General features: G+C 41.2%; 1 long non-coding RNA gene across 1 annotated transcript; it reads right to left on the minus strand.

The window, feature by feature from the left end:
• Positions 1–7,746: 7,746 nt before the first annotated feature.
• LOC109200607 (uncharacterized) lies at positions 7,747–10,165 on the minus strand. The gene is made up of 4 exons (XR_002060767.2): positions 10,040–10,165; positions 8,722–8,816; positions 8,092–8,312; positions 7,747–7,845 (listed from the first exon to the last, which is right to left on the minus strand). It is a non-coding gene; the product is annotated as an uncharacterized LOC109200607 (long non-coding RNA).
• Positions 10,166–21,464: the final 11,299 nt, after the last annotated feature.

A 21,464-nucleotide genomic window follows, 5' to 3' on the forward strand; every position in this document is an offset into this window, starting at 1 on the left:
ATGCATTTATACAAATAAAAAGCAGAAAGAAAGAAATTAGAAAAAAAGTTTTCTCTACTTGTTTACACTAACATCTGGGTTGATTTGCTAACTCAGCCTGACAGTATTTCAAATTAGATTTTGGCACAGCTGTTAGCAAGTGTAGCTAACTGTTTTTTTCTTTGTTTTTTTCAACTTTCATTCCTCACATACACACAGAGTACAACTTGCAGTGAAATGCTTGCGTCTGAGCAGACAGGCTGCAGACATGACCGTGCCATCTCAGGGCTATTATAATATATATATATATATATATATATATATATATATATATAATATATATGTGTATATATATATATATATATATATATATATATATACACACACACACACACACATATACACATTAGTGGTGCAACGAATCAAAAACCTCACGGTTCGGATCGGATCACGGATCAGCAAAAATAGAAAAAAAAAAGACAAAAGTTCTGCTTGCCGTTTACTTACTTAAGTATTTTTTGTCTATTAAAGAAACATTCAACTGAAGACTCATTCCACGCACTTATATAAAAACAAATTAAGGTGCATTATGGACATTATGGACCATGCTGGGCAGCCTCTGCATCCTCTGCACACGGCCATAAACAACCAGAGGAGTCTGTTCAGTGACAGGTTGCTTCTCCCAAAGTCAAAGACCAGCAGACTTAAAAAGTCCTTTGTCCCACAAACTGTTTAACTCCTCGCTGGAGGGGAAACGGGGACAGAGGAGGGGGGAACAAGTAAGCTGTAGTGCCTTTTCACTGTGCAATAGTTTTTGTTAATATCCAACGGTGTAATAGACTCACAATACTTGAAATGTGCCGTTCCCTTGTATTCTTGTTTATCCCTTTTGTATTCTCTGTATTTATATATGTGTATATATGGTATATTTCTGCTCACATTCTGCAACTTCTGTGGGTGCTGTGCTACTGGAAACTGAATTTCCCGGAGGAACCCACCCGAGGGATAAATAAAGTTTCATCTAATGTAATCTATAGGGCAGTGCAGGGCTTTGTATGTACCACTCCGCTGTGATATAACGAGCGGTCACGGTCACGTGGCTTTCCGTTGCCCTGGAGGTCCACCCATTTGTAGTTAGAGCAACAGAAGATGCCTGGGACAGTTCAGCCATAACTTTAAATATTTATTTTGCTGGAGATCTTTGAGGGAGACAGGAGCACAAATACAGTTTGTTAGCAAGACCATTAAGCAAAACCTTTGATGGTCAAATAAGCCTTTGATTTTTAAATGCTGAAGAGTGAGAGTCTGTCTGCAACAGTGTTGGGCAAGTTACTTTGAAAAAGTAATTAATTACAGTTACTAGTTACTTCTTCAAAAAAGCAACTGAGTTAGTAACTGAGTTACAATATTCTAGAAGTAATTAATTACTTGAAAAGTAACTATTGCGTTACTTTAAAAAAACCTTTAACCCTCTGGGGTCCAGGGTATAATTGGCCATTTTTAACTACTTTTGATTTTCCCTCCACATTTCACCTTTAAAAACTATTTACTTTGCCTTGTTTGGTATCATTCTTTTTCAGCACAACCTCACGTGTCTGAATTTACAGTTATGTTTTCATTTTGACATACTGTATTAACACAATTGATCTAAAATCAGACAAAAAACATAAAATCAGAGTAGAAAAAGTTACATTTTACTGTAACAACCACAAACATGTTTAATGAATCGTATTTCATAACTTTAAATGCAAATATAAATTGTCAATTTTAAAATCCTCTGCACAAGTTTTGCAAACAACAAAGTTATTTGCATCCATTTACCTTTTACCCTTTTTTAAAATAACCATTTCAAACTATTTACAGAACAATCAGCTGTTCTTCAATAAGATGCCACACAAATTATTTGTGCCACTCCAAAAAAATAATTTCTGTCCACTATAAAGGAGAACATCACAGCCTGATACCTGCAGGTCTGACAGCAGCAGGTGTATCACTCCTGTTTCTACCTGCAGACAGCAGTCGCCTCATTGTTCTGACACACAACACTATCCACAACACTACACACTAACTACACAAGACAACACATCAACTACACACCCCAAACACGCTAAACGTCACAAATCTCTCACATCTTAAAACTCGCTCTCCCTCTTTTTCTGCTCTCTCTCTCTCTGTCAGTCCTAAAACTTCCCCTGTGTTTTGTTTAGTTTTTTTCTCATAAGCAGAGAGGTCACCCAAATGTCATGTTGCCATATCATTTTTGATCGGTGCATTTTTCCACCAACAGGAAAAGGGGGGGGGTCATAAGCAGAGGAAACCATTGAGGAAAAAATGCTGCGTATATATTGTTTATCATGACTCTGGTTTTACGTGGTATATATCACCTTGTTGCTTTGTCTTTAAGTGGTCATGTGATTGGCTTACCACGACTACTTTATTCTTCCTCAGTCAAACAGCAGCACTCATGCGATTGTTTTGCCTCCTTAGCTCCAGGTGTTGTGCTAGACAGTGATCGTGATTACCGTCCGCGGGAGCGCGCAGCTGCTTAAAGCTGTAGCGTCCAGATTACTTACAGCTACTTCCGTGCAACTGATATAAGATGCAGTAAGCTGAACACAGCTTCCACCGTCTGTTTGTTGAAAAATAGTAACGGACTGCGTTTCCTTGTTAGTAACTGTAACGCCGTTGTAACGATAGGAATAGTAATTAGTTAGATTACGCGATACTGAAAAAAGTAACGCCGTTATTCCCATCACTGGTCTGCAATAGGGCTTGGCCACTAAGAAAGCTGCTCAATTCACTTTAATTGTATTTATACTGCGCCAAATCACAACAACAGTTGGTACTTTAAACTGTAAGTTAAAGACTCTACAATAATACAGAGAAAACAGAAAAAGCTCCAACAATTAGATGTCCCCCTATGAGCAAGCGCTTTCACAACAACATAACAAGTCTTGTTAAATCTGTTCTAACAAATCTTGAGGAGTCAAAATATAGCAGTGGTGGACAAGCAGAGGAAGACGTGAAGTGAGGAAGAAGTGACAGATATGGCTATACCAAGTTATAGCAACATCACTTAAGAAGCTCAAAAAGGGTGAAGATTCAAGATTCTTAATCTGTCACATGCATAGCCATACAAGTACCATATTTTCCGCACTATAAGGCGCACTTAAAATCCTTTCATTTCCTCAAAAATCGACAGTGTCCCTTATAATCCGGTGCGTCTTATGTATGAATTCTGGTTGTGCTTACTGACTTCGAACCGATTTTATGTCGTACATGCCACTCAAAAAAATCTGTCGAAAAATGTTAGTTCAAATTTTGTAAGCTACAAAGCCGCACCGTTTGATGGATAGTTGGCGCATTACTGTTACCATTGTCAGGAGCTTCGTGAAGTGAAGTTAGCGCGCTAGTTTCCACCTAAACATGATGTACCACACTCTGAGAGATTTCTGAAAAAATTAAAACGTACAGCTCTGCTATTACTTCCAAAATAAATGAAGACAAAACTGCATCAGAACAGTAATGCAATGCAAAACAGCATTATACTGAAAATCTGGGTGCTACTACTGCATAGGTATAATTAGGTACTTACTTTTTGGGGGGTTTATCTTCCTTTTCCTAAATAAACAACATAAACAAAACAGCAGGTTTTCAATTCAGACACCTTGGAAGGTTTTCTGTCTCACCGTGAATTAAAAAAGAACAAATGAATCAATGAATCTTAAACACTGGACAAGTTTACTTTTGTAATGTTTGCATCTTTTAAATGTTGCATTACAATATGGTTAGGCAAGTAAAATAAATAGCATTAAAACATACACAAAGAAGTGTGTGTGTGTGTGTGTGTGTGAGTAATTGGGGGAAAAAAAGAAAAACTTGGAATTACTTACAGGGATTGTTCCTTGTGCCAGCTGCTCCTGACCTGGGCAGCAATGTTGCCATCAGTCAATGAAACTGACGTTGTAATAACTTCATGCCTCATCCCACACATACCCGGATGTTCCACCTGAGGCGGCGGTGGTCGGCCTCCCCGGGTGGGGGCTGCCGTTTCCACATTTTACAGTACCAATGGTACCTGCAGACATGAGAAAAACCAGTGAGCAAACATGTAACTATCACATCAATGTGAATCTGATGGGTGTGATTTTTCCAGACTGAAGGAAGTGCAAACAGAATGTTACAGAACTGTTATACAGCATGAGGGTAATCAATTCTAATTACTGTCCTTTATTTGGCATAATTACTGTCTAACTGACAGAAGTTACAGGAAGAAGTTAAATGAAGCTGACGAAAACCTTTTTGTGCTGAATACATACTTGAAAGCTCCACATTCAAGAACAATCTGAGCACACTGTCATCAGTTATCGTCAGTGGGTAACTTTAGTTATGTATGAAATAGAGCTGGGTCTCATCACTGATTTCTACAATCGATTCGATTGAATCTGTGAAATTTAGCCTCAGTCAGTCAGAAATATTATAATTCTGATCATTTATCAGTTCTGACACTTGTGAGACTTCATCAGATGTGTAAACATCACAGCCGATGTGTCAAAGTAACTGAGGATAAAAAAACATGAAGGAGATTTACCTTAAAATATTTTGCAGTAGAACAAAAACCAAAGAAAAGGGTCATTTTTGAAGAAATAAAAAAACAACGGCCTGTACACAACTGTACAGCATTATTCGCTACGCTGAAACAGAGATTTGAGATGGGAAACTGTTCTCTGAGTCCACTGAGAGAGAGAGAGAGCTGTGCAGCAAGTGTGAGTTTATCGTGGTGGAAGTAAAACAGCAAAGGTAGGAGGGAATTAATGACCATATTTATCAAATGTGAAGAGGTCAGAGTGATGAAACCTATCAAGAGCCTCTAGAATCATATTTCCACATTATTTCCGGTGTGAGTCTCAAACAGAAGTGGCAGTCTTTTTAATTTTTGATCCTCTGCGTTTTATAACTTACTTGGCCACAAGGTCTGTCTTTGGCAGTGGGGGGGGATGACAGCTGGCCGTATTACTGAAATGAAAATTCATGTGAGAGATTATCTAAAGTTTGTAGAAAGAAAATCTTTATAATGGTGTTGTGGTTTATTGCTGACTTACAGGAGGACCCACAACAGACTCCTTTAAGGCAAAGACACTTAGAGAGACTGTCACTCACAGCTCTAGGACCTGGAGCTGCTGCTCCTGCAAACACAAATGACTAACCGTCAGTAATCCCAACACTTTACTATGAGCTACTTAAAAAAGGACATGTCTGACTTATTTCCAACTCCACATTTTTATTCTTAGCAACCTTATAGAGAGTAGCAAAGTCTGTGTTAATACATGTATAAATATTAAACTTTCCCTGCTGAAATTAGCAGAAAAAGAAAATAAGGGAAAGTATAATGAGCACATGTTCTTGAACTTGCAAGCAGGATTTTTCATATCAAAACTAATTTAGAATTCAATTTACAATTAATGTGAGGTTGGAATTTAATACCTGCCTTGGAAATGGACATCAAGAAATCTAACACTTTGTTTTCATACAACATGGATTGACAACTCAGGAGTAAATTATTATTCAAATCTGACTGTTTCATGGCTAAATGCCCAAAAACATGCAGTTCATTTCTGAGCCTTTGACCAAAGAGCAAAAGTTTTTTTTAAATTCGAGTTCAGTTATAGTGAAGCTTAAAAAAATCCTCATTTGACTAATTTTACACAGTAAAATTATCTTTGTCAACACAAAAGTAAAGATTATTACTTATTTTTTAGAACAATAAACCTTAAAGCAGATGATCAGAAGACATTGCAGAATTTTTGCAATGTCCAATAGTTTTTGTTACCTTGAGATGGTTTTTTCTTCTTTTTTTCTCTGCAGTCCATTTTTCCTGTGTCATTCAAAACGATCCAACATGGTTAGGCAAGTAAATCAAATAGCATTGTTTAACCCGGTCACAATACTGTCAATAGTATAGACATTTACAGGGAGTGCAGAATTATTAGGCAAATGAGTATTTTGTCCACATCATCCTCTTCATGCATGTTGTCTTACTCCAAGCTGTATAGGCTCGAAAGCCTACTACCAATTAACCATATTAGGTGATGTGCATCTCTGTAATGAGAAGGGGTGTGGTCTAATGACATCAACACCCTATATCAGGTGTGCATAATTATTAGGCAACTTCCTTTCCTTTGGCAAAATGGGTCAAAAGAAGGACTTGACAGGCTCAGAAAAGTCAAAAATAGTGAGATATCTTGCAGAGGGATGCAGCAGTCTTAAAATTGCAAAGCTTCTGAAGCGTGATCATCGAACAATCAAGCGTTTCATTCAAAATAGTCAACAGGGTCGCAAGAAGCGTGTGAAAAAACCAAGGCGCAAAATAACTGCCCATGAACTGAGAAAAGTCAAGCGTGCAGCTGCCAAGATGCCACTTGCCACCAGTTTGGCCATATTTCAGAGCTGCAACATCACTGGAGTGCCCAAAAGCACAAGGTGTGCAATACTCAGAGACATGGCCAAGGTAAGAAAGGCTGAAAGACGACCACCACTGAACAAGACACACAAGCTGAAACGTCAAGACTGGGCCAAGAAATATCTCAAGACTGATTTTTCTAAGGTTTTATGGACTGATGAAATGAGAGTGAGTCTTGATGGGCCAGATGGATGGGCCCGTGGCTGGATTGGTAAAGGGCAGAGAGCTCCAGTCCGACTCAGACGCCAGCAAGGTGGAGGTGGAGTACTGGTTTGGGCTGGTATCATCAAAGATGAGCTTGTGGGGCCTTTTCGGGTTGAGGGTGGAGTCAAGCTCAACTCCCAGTCCTACTGCCAGTTTCTGGAAGACACCTTCTTCAAGCAGTGGTACAGGAAGAAGTCTGCATCCTTCAAGAAAAACATGATTTTCATGCAGGACAATGCTCCATCACACGCGTCCAAGTACTCCACAGCGTGGCTGGCAAGAAAGGGTATAAAAGAAGAAAAACTAATGACATGGCCTCCTTGTTCACCTGATCTGAACCCCATTGAGAACCTGTGGTCCATCATCAAATGTGAGATTTACAAGGAAGGAAAATGGTACACCTCTCTGAACAGTGTCTGGGAGGCTGTGGTTGCTGCTGCACGCAATGTTGATGGTGAACAGATCAAAACACTGACAGAATCCATGGATGGCAGGCTTTTGAGTGTCCTTGCAAAGAAAGGTGGCTATATTGGTCGCTGATTTGTTTTTGTTTTGTTTTTGAATGTCAGAAATGTATATTTGTGAATGTGGAGATGTTATATTGGTTTCACTGGTAAAAATAAATAATTGAAATGGGTATATATTTGTTTTTTGTTAAGTTGCCTAATAATTATGCACAGTAATAGTCACCTGCACACACAGATATCCCCCTAAAATAGCTAAAACTAAAAACAAACTAAAAACTACTTCCAAAAACATTCAGCTTTGATATTAATGAGTTTTTTGGGTTCATTGAGAACATGGTTGTTGTTCAATAATAAAATTATTCCTCAAAAATACAACTTGCCTAATAATTCTGCACTCCCTGTATTTTAGGGAATTAGTTTGCTAATACTACAGGTCAGCAGTGGTTTGCAAACAGCATTAATGACATGACATCTGTTTCAAATGAAACAATCTCAAACACACACAAAGAATACTTTCTGGGAGTAGCCCCTGGGCTAATTGCTCCTAAAAAAATACATTAAAAGAACAAAAACATAAGTACTTCCAACAAACATTGCTGCCCACGTCAATGAAACTGATGGTGGAATAACTTCATACCTCATCCCACACATACCCAGATCTTCCACTGGGGCTCCCTCCTATCCGCTTCCCCTGGTGCTGGATGTTGTTCCCAAAATTATTTGTGTTCTTTGTGTCTGCAGACATGAGAAAACCCAGTGAGCAAACATGTAACTATCACCTCGATGTGAATATGATGGGTGTGATTCTTCCAGACTGCTGCTGTATTAAGGAAATACAAACAGAATGTTACAGAACTGTTATACAGCATGAGGATAATCAATAGATATTACTGTCCTGTATTTGGCATAATTACTGTCTAGTTGACACTAGCACAAGTTACAGCCAAGTACAGTAAGTAAATTAAGCTGTATATATCTCACCTATGGTGGATGTGTGGCTGGGCTGAGGGATGGGGCTGGCTCTTTTCTGCTGAGCGGGGAGACACTGTGCAGTGGCACACTTTTTAATTTTTGATCCACTGTGTTTTCTAACTTACTTGGCCACTGTTAATAGAAAGAAAAATCTTTATATTGGTATTCTGGTTTATTGCCAGTTTACAGGACGGTCCTTTGGGCCTTTGATGACCTTGAGTCTGCTTTCCCTACAAAAACAGAAGAAAAAAATATATTAAATCTTCAACAGTTATTAACAGTAGAAAATGTGAAGGCTAATGTCAATAAACTACTGAATTAAAATCCGTTCATTAATATAATATAGCTATAATATAGCACCAAATAACAACAACAGTCCCCTCAAGGCACTTTATATTGTAAAGACCCTACAACAGGCTAAACCCATAGAGAAAGAAACACAACAACAATCAGATGACCAGTTTATGAGCAAGCACTTGATGACAGTCGGAAGGAAAAAATGCCAGAAGAGGAGGAAAACAGGACAGAAGACACACTATGAAAGAGAACTCTATTAAATTTGCCAATATTAGAGACTACATTACCCACCATGCCTTTCACATTTGATTCAAAGGTGCTTAAAGACACCCTGTCACTCACACTTTGATGGTTCAGGTCTGACTCAGGTGACTCCTGCTCAGGTGATGTGGCTAAATGAAGTTGAGCCAGTCTTTCTTCCAGACAGCTCGCTGTACCTGCAAACACAAATCACTAACCATCAGCAAACCCAACACTTCACTCTCAGCTACTTTAAAAGAGACATAGTTTGCTTATTTCCAACTCCATATTTTCATTCTTGGCAGCTTTGAAGAGAGTAGCAAAGTCTGTGTTAATACATGTAGAAATATTAAACTTTCCCTGCTAAAATTAGCAAATTTCCAGCTCAATATTTTTGCTACAGTTCAAAATAATCCTTTTTTATTTGAGAGTGAGCCTTGGTTCTGCTTCTTGGTTCATCTACTGTCTGACAGAATGACATTTTAGTTCCTCTTCCTATAAGCGGCTCCAAGACAACATTCTCCTGATTGGCTGCCCCTCAAAGGGCTGAAAAAACAGCCTTAAAATGAGCATTTGGATCAGTGAGAAGCTTAAGTCTCACATCGATTACTAACACACATGCACACGTCATTATTTAAAACACTGGGCCACGTTTAATAGAAGTATTTCTTTTGTAATAGTACAAATGTATGTTAGAAAATAAGGGAAAGCATAATCAGCCCACCTTTTTGAACTTGAAAGCAGGATTTTTATATCAAAACAATTCAGAAGTTTTTCAGAAGAAAAAAACCATGCAGCTCATTTCTTACTCCTACTTTTAAAATCTCTTAACCATGAAATGATGATTAATATTTATAACCAATTAAATTATTGATTTTTAAATCATCCTTTAAGTTTTTGTAGATCGTGAGATGAAATACAACTAACTTATCACTCTGTATAAGTAACTGAGCTACTTGTACAGTTGCTCGCAGTATGATCGCATAGAATTTAATGCAAACTTTCCCACAGTAAACCACCAAAATATACATTTCACATCAAACAAATATTACATTTGACCACAAGGAGTGCATAAATGATAAAAGTGTTTGGTTACATCATTGTCAAAGTGTGGTGAAACCACATTCTAACACAAACGGCATTTTCATTGCTTTTAAACACATAAAAAAACACTCCTGAATTTTTGTTAGCAAAATGCTAATTTTAGCAAGAGACTAGCATACTTCTTTAGCAAGCACGTGGTCTCAACTCACCAAGATGACTCACCAGCGCAACTCACCAGTGCAAACAAAGCAAGGTGCTTTCGGAAAGTGTTTATACACTTTCCGAAATAAATGTTATAAGTGTTATATACTTGTTTATAAGTGTTATAAACAAGTGTACACTTGTTTATAACACTTTTTTTTGCATTCAAACTCACCAAATCAATCGATAATTCCGCACCACCATCTGCAGCCTGTCTCATTTGCTTTCAAAGTGAAAGACCTAGCCAATGACTGTAGAAAACAGTCAATGGACCTAGCTAATGCATGCTGGTGTGATCCCATGGGTGGAAGGCGGGACTAATATTGCTTCTAAACAAATGAAATTATTAACACCAAATCTGATCCTCTCTAGGATCACATTTCACTTTCCAAAATAAAGATTTTTTTCAAAATAAAAAATTGAAAATGCATTTATACAAATAAAAAGATTTGTACAAATCATTTATACAAATAAAAAGAATAAAAAGTTTGACGATAATGTTCAAGTCCTCACTCGAAGAAAACTGAGCAAGGGCGTTGGAAATCTGGACCAGGGTGCCTAGGGTCCTGAGGCTGTAGGTTATATACTATTAATTAAAACTTTCCAATCACCAACTTCTCGCTGTTTCTAGATGCTGACGGATTCCTACAGCAAACTGTACAACACCAAAATCAAGACGTTTTTGATGGATGATGTACTCAGAGTTGAAGGGGGCTATGTGAATGGGAGGGTTACTGCCAAACCACCTGTACAAAGCTCATCCAAAGTGAGTGTTGAGTAATTGTATATGAGAGCATGAGGGTGGGAATGGATGTTTGTATCTGTGTGTGCCTGTTTGTCTGTGTCTATATGTCAGGTTGGGTATCAGACCCCACCTCTCTGGGGACATCTCAGGCCCTCCAAGGTTTGGAGGCCCATCTCCCCCCACCACTTCCCCTGCCGGTGGCAGACGCCCTCAGACATCGGTGCGTTGGTGGTTCTTTGTGTCCGGGGGTGGGCGCCCAGGTACCCACCGGCTCACTCCTTGGCGGCTGCTTATCGGGGCATGGAGCCTGGGGCTCGCTCGGGCCACTTCGGGGATGGGGTGCCCTCGGCCTCTCGGCCCGGGGCTCGGTCACTCAGGCACAGCTGGCTACCGGCGGAGCTCACGGGCACGTCACTGCAACCCCCCCTGGCTTCTGCTCCGCGGCTGCTGAGTGACCCCTCATCTGGGACTCTCCTCAGCTCTTTCTGGGATAGTGGCGCGGCTGCCTCTCTGTTGGTCTTCCTTGGTCTCTTGTGTTCTGGGGGCCTCTGGATGTCTGGAGTTTTGATCTCCTCCATACCTGCTTCATGCCCTGGAGGTCGGGGCAGTGGCCCCCCACACCCTCTAGCAGATCATTACATGAAGGAACCTCTTACAAACAAGCACGTTCATGCTCACAGGTGTACACACGGGTGATCACACACACAAACTACACCCTTTTGGGCTCCTACCTCAAAGCACACTGTGCGCTGTCGATCTCACGTGCTGCACCATAATGTTTAATATTTAGTATTTACTGTCATATTCCCATATATCATTGTGATCTTGTTTATTACTCTTGTCTTCTTCTGCTTGCTTTCTTTTTTCTTTCTCAACAGGTGATCCAGGTGATCGATATATATATATATATATATTTTTTTTGTCTGCTTATTCTGTTGGTTTTTGTTTTTTGCCCTTTTTCCCCGTCCCTCTTCTCAGGTGTTTTTTTTTTCTTTCCCTCTTTCTTTCTCCCCTTTCTTTCCACCAGTCAAGTCTGTCCCGTATTCAGCAAGTGAAAATAAAATAAACAATAAAAGGTGAATCAGATGGACCATTACGGCAAGGCTGGGATGGTCCATTTGGTAAAGTAAATCCGTTGGGCATCTTTCTTCGCCTTTAGACAATAATTCTGATGGTAAAAGAACCAAACGGGACAGGTTAAAAAAAAAACAAAAAAAAAAAAACAAAGCTCATCCAAGGTCAACCTAAGAAATGACATGGGGCTGCCTCGCCTTGGAGTTGACTTTGGACTTCTGAAATCCAAGAAGTCCAACAAATCTTGATATTAATCTTCCAAATGCAAAATTGAATATGAAACAACCCCAGATGAAGGGACATATATCAGGCCCAAGGGTTTGTGCTCCAAAGGTGGACCTCAACATGCCCATAGTAACAATGCACAGCAGCATCTGAGATCTCCAGGTCTTAGTATTGATGATCCTTCATTGTATTTCCAAACACCCTCACGATGTCCGGAGAACCGCCTCTTCCTCGTCCCTGTCGTTGGTCCAGGGTTGTGAGGGCGGGGGGACAGCGCTCCACGCTGACACTGGCACATATGATGTGTCTTCAAGCCAGTTTTCAAACGTGGATGAATCGTGGATGAATCTCAGAAGATCGCCCAGAGTCAGGGTTCAAAATTCGGGTTTACACGAAGGATATCAATGCGCAGGATTGAGGGCTTATGTGTTATGTTGGGTGTAATAAAGCGCCGTTACACAGACATCACATTCACTCCGCCCTTTTCTTCGATGTTGAATAGTGACCACTGTGAAAAGTTCTAATGTACATAAAGCTTGTCTTTTGCTCAATCTAATTGTTTTTTTCATAAAAATGTGATTATTGAACAATGAACAAAATGAGATTAAATATTTTATTTGAGCAAGCAGACAGGCACCAACAGAGCCGTGTGAATAATCACCATATAACGCAAGATATGCAGCTTTAAAAAGGTTGCCTGTTGTCCTTTGTGCCACTTTTCAAGGTATCTTTATATCCACATCAAGTTTCATGTTTTGTTTTTTAAATGTTTATCTTTAGTTTCCCCAGTTTAGGTTATTGTTTAGCTTCACCTTTGCCTTTTGTTTTTTAATCTTTTACCATCCTCAATAAATGGCTCGCTTTCTGTTAACATTTACGTTTTTTTTTCCATGTTCCTTGGTGTCTGCATTTTGGGTCCACTCCTCAAAATCATACAGTGTGCTGCTGCTACTGTGACAGCTCAGGGAGGGGCGGGCATCTGCCGGCACCAGTTGGGGTGAAAGAAGGAAGACAGAACAAAAGACTTGCTGTGAGAGCCAGAGATGAATAAATAGTATGATGAAGTGTACCCAGAGGTTGCCCTTTGTTCAAAATTAAAGTCTACAAATCAATGACATCACACTGGCCTATGTTTATATACAGTCTATGATTACATGTCAGTGAGATCTTGGAGCTGCCAGTATGCAAAGCTGCAGATTTAGAATTTAGGCTCTGATCCTTTTTTCCACCATTTTTTCTTTTTCTTTTTTCTTTGTGTTTCTCAGCCGTATGTTTTTTTCTCCCTTCATTTCCTCTTATTGTCCCTTTAAATACTCTTTGCCTCGCTCCAGTCTACTGCCAGAATTTCACACCGAGCTTCAAGGAGAGCGAAATGAACGCCATCGCCATCACCTCTCTCTTTCTAGTCCCCGTCAGTACTCTTGCTGCAACATTTTGGATTAACTGAAGTCTTTTCAAGGAGTTTTTAGGACATCCTGATAGTAATGAATTTCAGTAGTCCAGCCTAGAAGTAACATATGCATGAACTAGTTCTTCAGCATCACTCTGAGACAGGATAAAGCAGTGCTACATACTTGTTTAATATGTGCATTGAAGGACATATCCTGGTCACAAATGACTCAGAGTTTCCTCACAGTGTTACTGGAGGCCAAGGTAATGCCATCCAGAGTAAGAATCTGTGTGAAGAGGACTCTCCATTTACATGAACAGATTGGAGACTTTTAGATAGATATGATTCAAACCACTGCAGCACAGTACCTGTAATACCTACAGCATGTTCTAATCGCTCTAATAGGATATTATGGTCGACAGTATCGAACGCTGCACTGAGGTCTAGCAGGACAAGCACAGAGATGAGTCCACTGTCAGAGGCCATAAGAAGATCATTTGTAACCTTCACTAAAGCTGTTTCTGTGCTGTGATGAGCTCTGAAACCTGACTGAAACTCTTCAAATAAGCCATTCCTCTGCAGATGATCTGTTAGCTGTTTGACAACTACTCTTTCAAGAATGTTTGATATGAAAGGAAGGTTAGATATTGGCCTATAATTAGCTAAGACAGTTGGGTCTAGAGATGCTTTTTAAGTAACAGTTTAACTACAGCCAGCTTGAAGGCCTGTGGTACACAGCTGATTATTAGAGATAGGTTGTGTTTTGGAGGAAGGAAGGCTCAGGGTTTAAGTAGTCATCATCATGGGCTCATCCGATTAGAATGAGATTAAGCAGTCATCAGTCATTTGCAGGTTTTGTCCTTTTATTGGATAATGGGTAAAGGAAAGACACACATGGACTGCTATCGCTCAGCTGCCGCCCCATGTGGGAGTGAAGAAAGAGTGAGGGGTAGGTGAGTGCAGTCCTTATATAACGAGTGACAGGTGGGTGCAATTAAGGCCAAGCACCACCCCCAATCAAAGGTGAGGAAAGGAAACAAGGTGCATCTGGTGAAGTGAATGTGCTGAAAGGTGAGCCTTTACAACAGCCGCCCCCATATTTCTACTGAGAAATATGTTCAAATGATTAGAGATGCTCTTTTTCACGAAGCGGGGGCAGAGGAATCAGACATGCTACAGGTCTAATATAGGTTTGGGGGTCGACCTGGAGGTCGACAACGCAGGCCAGACAGTTCAGGGGGACGACCATGTAGCCAGCGGTGGCGGCAAAGCAGGTCCAAATGCCAACCGCAGGCCCAGACCTGCAGACCATCAGGCAGTTTTGCAGGTGCTGGGGTAATTTACGGGACTTGACAGGGGCAGGACCAGGTGATGCAGGAGCAGGCGGTGCCCTGACCACTGGCGGAATGGCAGCCACAGGCGGTGGAACTGGTGATAGCGGCACTGCCGGTGACGACGTAGGTACTGCTGATGGTAGAGTAGGAGGTGGCTGAATGAATTCAGAGCCATCAGTGGACATGAGGATGTGCTGGAGCGGTTCTCCTGAACCTGAACTGGAAGTTGTGAACAAACACTGGGCATGCGTGGAACTGCTCTGGGGTTGGAAGTCTGTGATTGGACCTTGGAGTGTCCATCCTAAGCGGGTTTTGACTGCTGCAGGAGATCCAAATGGTCCATGTCTAACTGGTGCAATAGGCGTAATAAGGTGGGTATGATCAGAGCCTATGAGCAGTAGTGGAGCTGCTTTATTAATAAAGGGTAATGGGATACCATGGAGATGCTTGTATCTTCGTTGGAGAGATGATACGGGGTAGGTGTGGTCTGAAAGTGCTAAGTGACTTGTAGCGAAGGCATTATTAACTGTGTAAGTTTTCTCTGGATGTGCGATGGGAGAAATCTGGAAACTTACAGAAGAACCTTGAATGGTTTCAACTTCTTGATGGACAGTTCTGAGTGATAATTTTTCACCTCCCCCACTTAGGTAGAGATGCTGAGCTGCTGATGTCAGAAGCACGGTACGTTGGGAGCCATCGTCAAGTACGGCATATGTTTCAAGAGTTCTTTTGCCATTTTGTAGGAGCACTTTCACAGCTTTTAATAGTACACTGGGACAGTCACTAGGTTTATCAAAGTACAGTGTCCTCACTACAGGATTAACTTCAGTTCTAGGTCTCTGATTCACCTCACATAGGATCTGTAGATGTCTTCTCATGCAGGTAGCACAGTCTTTTCTCAGATCACACTTTGCAGCCTGAGTTCTAGCACAACGCCAACACCGTTTGTTTCTCTTTATCCAATTTATTTTCTCATCCTTTGTCTTGTTAATGAACTCAGGGCACTTGCTAATGTGGTGTTCAGGTGAGCAGCAATATGCACATCTTGCCTTAGTCATTATGATGGGTTGTGCTGCCTGTACAGGATCGGATGGATTTGTCCCATGTAATATTGTTGTGAGTGGAGAGGTGTACTTACGGGCAGGTCGTGGCTGGTTAAAGGATGAGACAGGACTGTCCTTTCTTGGTTGACACTTGCATTCCATTTGCAACCAGGACGAGAACAAAGGTAAGTCATACATCATATCTCCTTGTTCCCTGTAAATGTGCCGTTTGAAGCGACTGGAATGCTCTGCAGGCAACTTTTCAAGTAGGCGATCGACATAGGAGCCACACTTTAGTTCTGTCCATCCTTGATCACCCATAGTGCTAAGCAAACCAACTAAAGCTTGCACACGAAGAGCAAAGTTATCCAGAGTCCGACCATCACCTGCTCTGATAGGAGGAAGCTCCAGTATATTCCGTAGCTCTTTCAATGCTAGCTGTCTTGGTTGCCCATAACGCTCATCAAGAGCTTTGATGGCTTAAGTGTATGGGTCAGGAGCATAGGAAAAGGAAATAGCTAACAGTTTAGCTTGGTCTACATTCAGATGATCGAGAAGGACATGATATTTGAAGTGCTCTGTCTCATGAGGGTCAAGCAGGTTAGTAAGGGCCATTCGTAACAGCCTATACTGGATTTCATCTTCACTGGTAAGGTCTGGGAAAGAAGGACCCTCAAGCTTATACACATGTGTTCTAGTGCTAACAGGGTGACTAGAACTAGCAGTAATGGGTACCAAAGGTTTCTCTTCATGTAAGCCATTGGATGTAGCTGGTTGCTGCTTTACAGGAGGGTGCTGCCTTGGTTCTGGAATGCAAATGAGAGGTTGAGCGGGGTCTTCATCTAGAGGAATAGCAGGTTGAACACAGGAAATCTGGTGCGGACCTTGCAGTGGTGTGGCCAGGAAATTAAAAGGAGTCTCATCTGGTGTAGGAAAAACTGGTCTAGGCAAACCACTTGAAGGAACTGCAGCATCTAATATTGTTGAATTAGGGAAAGGAGGGCGAGCAGCCGGAACTGCACCAGAGTGATGGCTAACCTGTGGGGGCTGAGAGGGTGACTGACATGTTGCTGGATCAATCACTGGGAACTGCTCATGTTGCTGATGCGTTTGGGGAATGGCTTGTAAACCGCATACAGAGGATTTGCTTTCGTCAGATGAGACAGTGTGAATTGAAGATCTGGAGGAACTGCGAGAATGGGGAGGAGATAATTGAATCATGAGTTGCCCAATCTCCCTCATCGTCACCAGGAGTTCCCTCATCACCTCATCTTGACTGGTGGGTAAAGGAGCAGGGGATGTCTCTGGTTGACTTTCTGACTTAGGGTTGATCTTATTTTCTTCAATCAGTGATGAATAGTAAGATGTTCTAGCTTTACGGGGCTCTTTTTAAATGTTTATCTAAATTTCCAGCTGGGATGGACAAGGCTAAACATCAGGCTTTCAAATAAATTAAACTCTGTGTTGATCTTTGTTTAATTAATAAGCTGGTGTGGAAGATTGCTGCCGCACTGCCTCCTCGGCCTGTGCTTCAAAGGCTCTGATAGTTAGTATGACTCAGGGGTGTTAATTCATTTAAACTTACATAATCATCCTGCTGTAACCAGGTTTCAGTAAGGCAGAGTAAATCGATTTGTTGATCAATTATTAAGTCATGTACTAACTCTTTGGTGCTGTTGAGGATACTGCATTGTTCTTTCTTTTTGATTTTTTATGTTTAAATTGTTTATTGCTGGTTTTTAGTTTGTTTTTTGTCTGTTGGGAGCTGACACAGTCTCTATGGAGATTCGGTTTTAGGGGGATAACAGGAGGAGAGAAGCTGCAGAGGTGTGTGAGACTGCAACTCTGCTTCCTGGTCCCAACACTGGATAGTCATGTTTCAGGGGATTTCATAAATTTGCCAGATTTCTAGAAATAAGAGCTGCTTCATCCAAAGTGGGATTGTCTCCCAATCAGACCAGGGTTCCTCCAGAAAGTTTCCCAATTATCTATAAAGCCCACATTGTTTTTTGGACACCAGTCAGGCAGCCAGCAATTTAAGGAGAACATGACACTCCTGGTCTGATTGGGGAGGGGACTACAGTCTGACACTGTGTTTGCACAGTTACACACTGATTCAATATTGATTTTAGTGACCTCTGATTGACGTAACCGGGTGTCATTATTGCTGATGTGAATTATACTTTTACTGAATTCAGGTTTACCCTCAGCCAGCAGTTTTTAAATTTCCCTCAGTGCCGCCTGCTCTGGCCCCTGGAAGACAACTGACTATGGTTGCTGCTGTCTTCACATGTCTCAGAACAAAATCACCAATTAGCAGAGTTTGATCCCCGGCGGTGTGTGTCACCGAGTGGGGAAAACAGTTAGACACAGGAACAGGTTTGTGGTGTACCGGGGCTTCTGTTTAAGACTATGATTCCTCCTCACCGTCACCCAGCCATCATGTTTTCCCGTCTGCTCAGGATAACCTGCTGGGAGACAGTTAGCAGGACCTACACCACCTTCCACTGCTCCAGCTACAGGGGCCTGACCAGCTACGGGTTTTTCAATGGTGGGATGCCAAAAGTTCAGTTTAGTGATCCAGGCCTCCAGAGCTGCATAAAGGCTACATTTATTACAAGTATCATTACTGCTCATTTAAAAAAACAGAAAGCATAACTCCTTCTCCAGAGTCGGAGCAGTCTTCCACATATCAGGTTAAATAAAGACTGCTGAGGAGCAAACATGGCTTGGGCCCATCTCAGAGCTCGCCCTCGCAGCAGGATAACCATGAATGCAATTTTGCACAGTCTGAGGAATAAAGTCTCCTTTGTTGATGAAACACTAGGAAACACTGTGTGAGGAAACCTCTGTTCTTTTCACTGGTAAAAACTTCAGGTGTAGGAAGAGGCCTCTCCAGAGGTACAACCTCCCTGAGCTGTGCTGCTGACCATGTCCATCGTTTTATGACCACAGTATACTCATCTTATAACGGATGTCAATCCAGCAGATTATCTTTGGCATGTGGTGGATCAGGAGATTTGCAACATGGATGCACAGCCGACAAATCTGAAGCAACTGTGTGATGCTATCATGTCAATATGAAACTAAATCTGTGAGGAATGTTTCCAGGTCTTTGTTGAATCTGTGCCACAAAGAATTAAGGCAGATCTGAAGGTGAAACAGTACTGGCAGGTGTAACTAATGAAGTGGCCAGTGACTGTATTTAGTGTCTAGATGGTTTTTTTTCAGTATTTTATTCACTTAATAGCAGGACAGAATACCACATGACTGTGTCCTTGTGTTATACCCTCTTTGCTGCAGTGATGCTGCAGACAACACAAACATCGTGATTAGACATTTAAGAAGAGCCTCTTAAAGATGAAGGTCTGTGTCTCTTGACCTAAACACATAATCCAGTTAAATCTGATTTATGTTCATCAATGCCCCTCACACTGTAACTTAAAGTATGTGGTTGGGAAACTTAACAAGCACTGATAAAGCTTCATCAGTAGCTCGAGCAAGACCTCAAAACCTTCGATCACCACGGGTGGTTAGCAGACTGTGGTTGTACCATGCAGCCTAATAACATGCAGTAAATTGCAGGTTAAAGCGGTCTGCTTACACTTTGTTAAACGAGGGAAGGGAACTAATGTGGCTGTCACATTACCCTTTTGTCCCATTTCATCCCAGGACTTGATTAAATTGCTGCTCACTTTCTACAGTACTTAAAACTGATCAGTAGGACCTGAAACTGCAAACATTCAAACATTCAGGCCGAGTAAGAATCAGTTGGTGAACGTATTAATCTACTACAATTAGCAAATTAATAAATAAACAGGAGAAAGTTACAGCGCTAACTGAGTCATGCAAGTTTTTGACCAGGAGGTTAAACTCATGCAAATTAGCTTCACCCAGGCTCATGAAAACACTGTCCTGCTAATAGATAGCAGGTCATTTGTGTCAGTGTGTCAGGATGGTTTATATTTGAGCTTTTAGTTCACACAGAACAATTTTTCTTCATTTTTTTTTAACGATTACCAAAGTCTGTGAATCCCCAAATTGTTCAGTTGTTCTTTTTGCTCCCCATCAGGTCACTTTCACCATGTGACAAAAACAACACCCCACTGTACACACTCGGGCCACCGGCAACTTTCTAAATCCTCAATAAAAAGCTGACAGGTTGCAATGATGTTCCAAATAACATTAAGAAAACAACTAAATACACAGAAAATATTATGAAAATTGGTTTATTTTATATCTCCTAGTTTGAAATGAAGCAATAAAAACATGTATAAAACATCACAAACTGCAATATTTTACAAATGGTTACGTCCTGCTGATGCAATGGAGACATCTTCCAGTGACAGTCTTCATCCGTGTGTGTGTGAGGAGGCTCCTAAACCCACCGACACAGAAGTGCATGTTCACAACTCCCTCTGTGGAGGTGGGGTCAGGACCCTCCTCACCCAGGTGAGGAGGGGTGGTGCTGTGGCCAATCAGGTATGAAGTGCTGAGAGTGGATCCTTGGTCCTCTGTGCAGCTCTGTCCACGCTCAGCTTCCCTGCAAAGCAATAACACAAGAAAGACGTCATTTTAACACAAAACACCATTTTCACAGTATGTATGATGTTAAAATGCAATTTTAAACCCAACGTATACACATGAAAAATATAAATAAACCTAAACCTACAGTGCTGCTGACATAGGACGATGATTTATACCAACTATTGGAAGAATTTAGTCTTCAAGACAGTTTGTTGTCAATGTGAGGTGATAACTTACATAGTTGGAACACAGCACCACTCTCCAGTTTTTCACTTGGTCATCCATCCTTCTCATCGGGTTGGTCGGGGTAAGGCTGTCTTCTGGGTGGGGTGTTAGCTCCATCTTGGACGTTGAGTGTCTGAAGTGCTGAATTCTGGGAGAGAAAAAGTGTAAACAAGAGACTACAGTCAGTTCACTGCATCATTTTTAAACCTTTTCTACTTATTTGTGTTGACATTAAGTACAGACTTACCTTTGTCCTGCATGGTGAATTGGGGCTTGGGAAAAACATATATTATTCATTTAAAAAGTTACCTGTGATATTAAGAAAAATGGAAGTAATAACAACTAAAACCTACCTTTCAGTCACAATGTAATATTAATATTAATGTCACATATAAGAAAAAAACAATACAATACAATAATACAAGTGTTAGAAAGTTTAAACACATGTTCTAACATAAACTAATCAGAGTCACTGTCATCAAGCGAAAGCTCAAAAGGCCTCTCCCAGAAACGTCTTACTGCAAAACTACCTGAGGATGTTGAAGGGGCATCAAACTGGTCACTTACCTTGCACCTCTTTGCACTTACCTCTTCGGTGTAGATGTCTTCTCTGCTTCTCTTTGCTGAGGAAGGAGCAGCAGAGGGAGCATCTGAGGAAGCAGATGAGAGAGAAGCTGAGGAAGAAGCAGCAGAGGAAGAAGCAGCAGAGGAAGCAGATGAGGAAGAAGCAGCAGAGGAAGCATCTGAGGAAGCAGATGAGAGAGCAGGTGAGGAAGGAGCAGCAGAGGAAGCATCTGAGGAAGCAGATGAGAGAGCAGGTGAGGAAGGAGCAGCAGAGGAAGCATCTGAGGAAGCAGATGAGAGAGGTGAGGAAGGAGCATACTCACCTTCACTGATACGCTGGGTATCAGTGTCCTGAGCTTCATCAGAAGAGGAGGAGGGTGAGAGAGTGGGAAAATACTCACCATACTCACCTTCACTGATACGCTGGGTATCAGTGTCCTGAGCTTCATCAGAAGAGGAGGAGGGTGAGAGAG

Source organism: Oreochromis niloticus, unplaced genomic scaffold (genome assembly GCF_001858045.2).
Source record: "Oreochromis niloticus isolate F11D_XX unplaced genomic scaffold, O_niloticus_UMD_NMBU tig00000355_pilon, whole genome shotgun sequence".
In the NCBI taxonomy this organism is placed as follows: Eukaryota; Metazoa; Chordata; class Actinopteri; order Cichliformes; family Cichlidae; genus Oreochromis; species Oreochromis niloticus.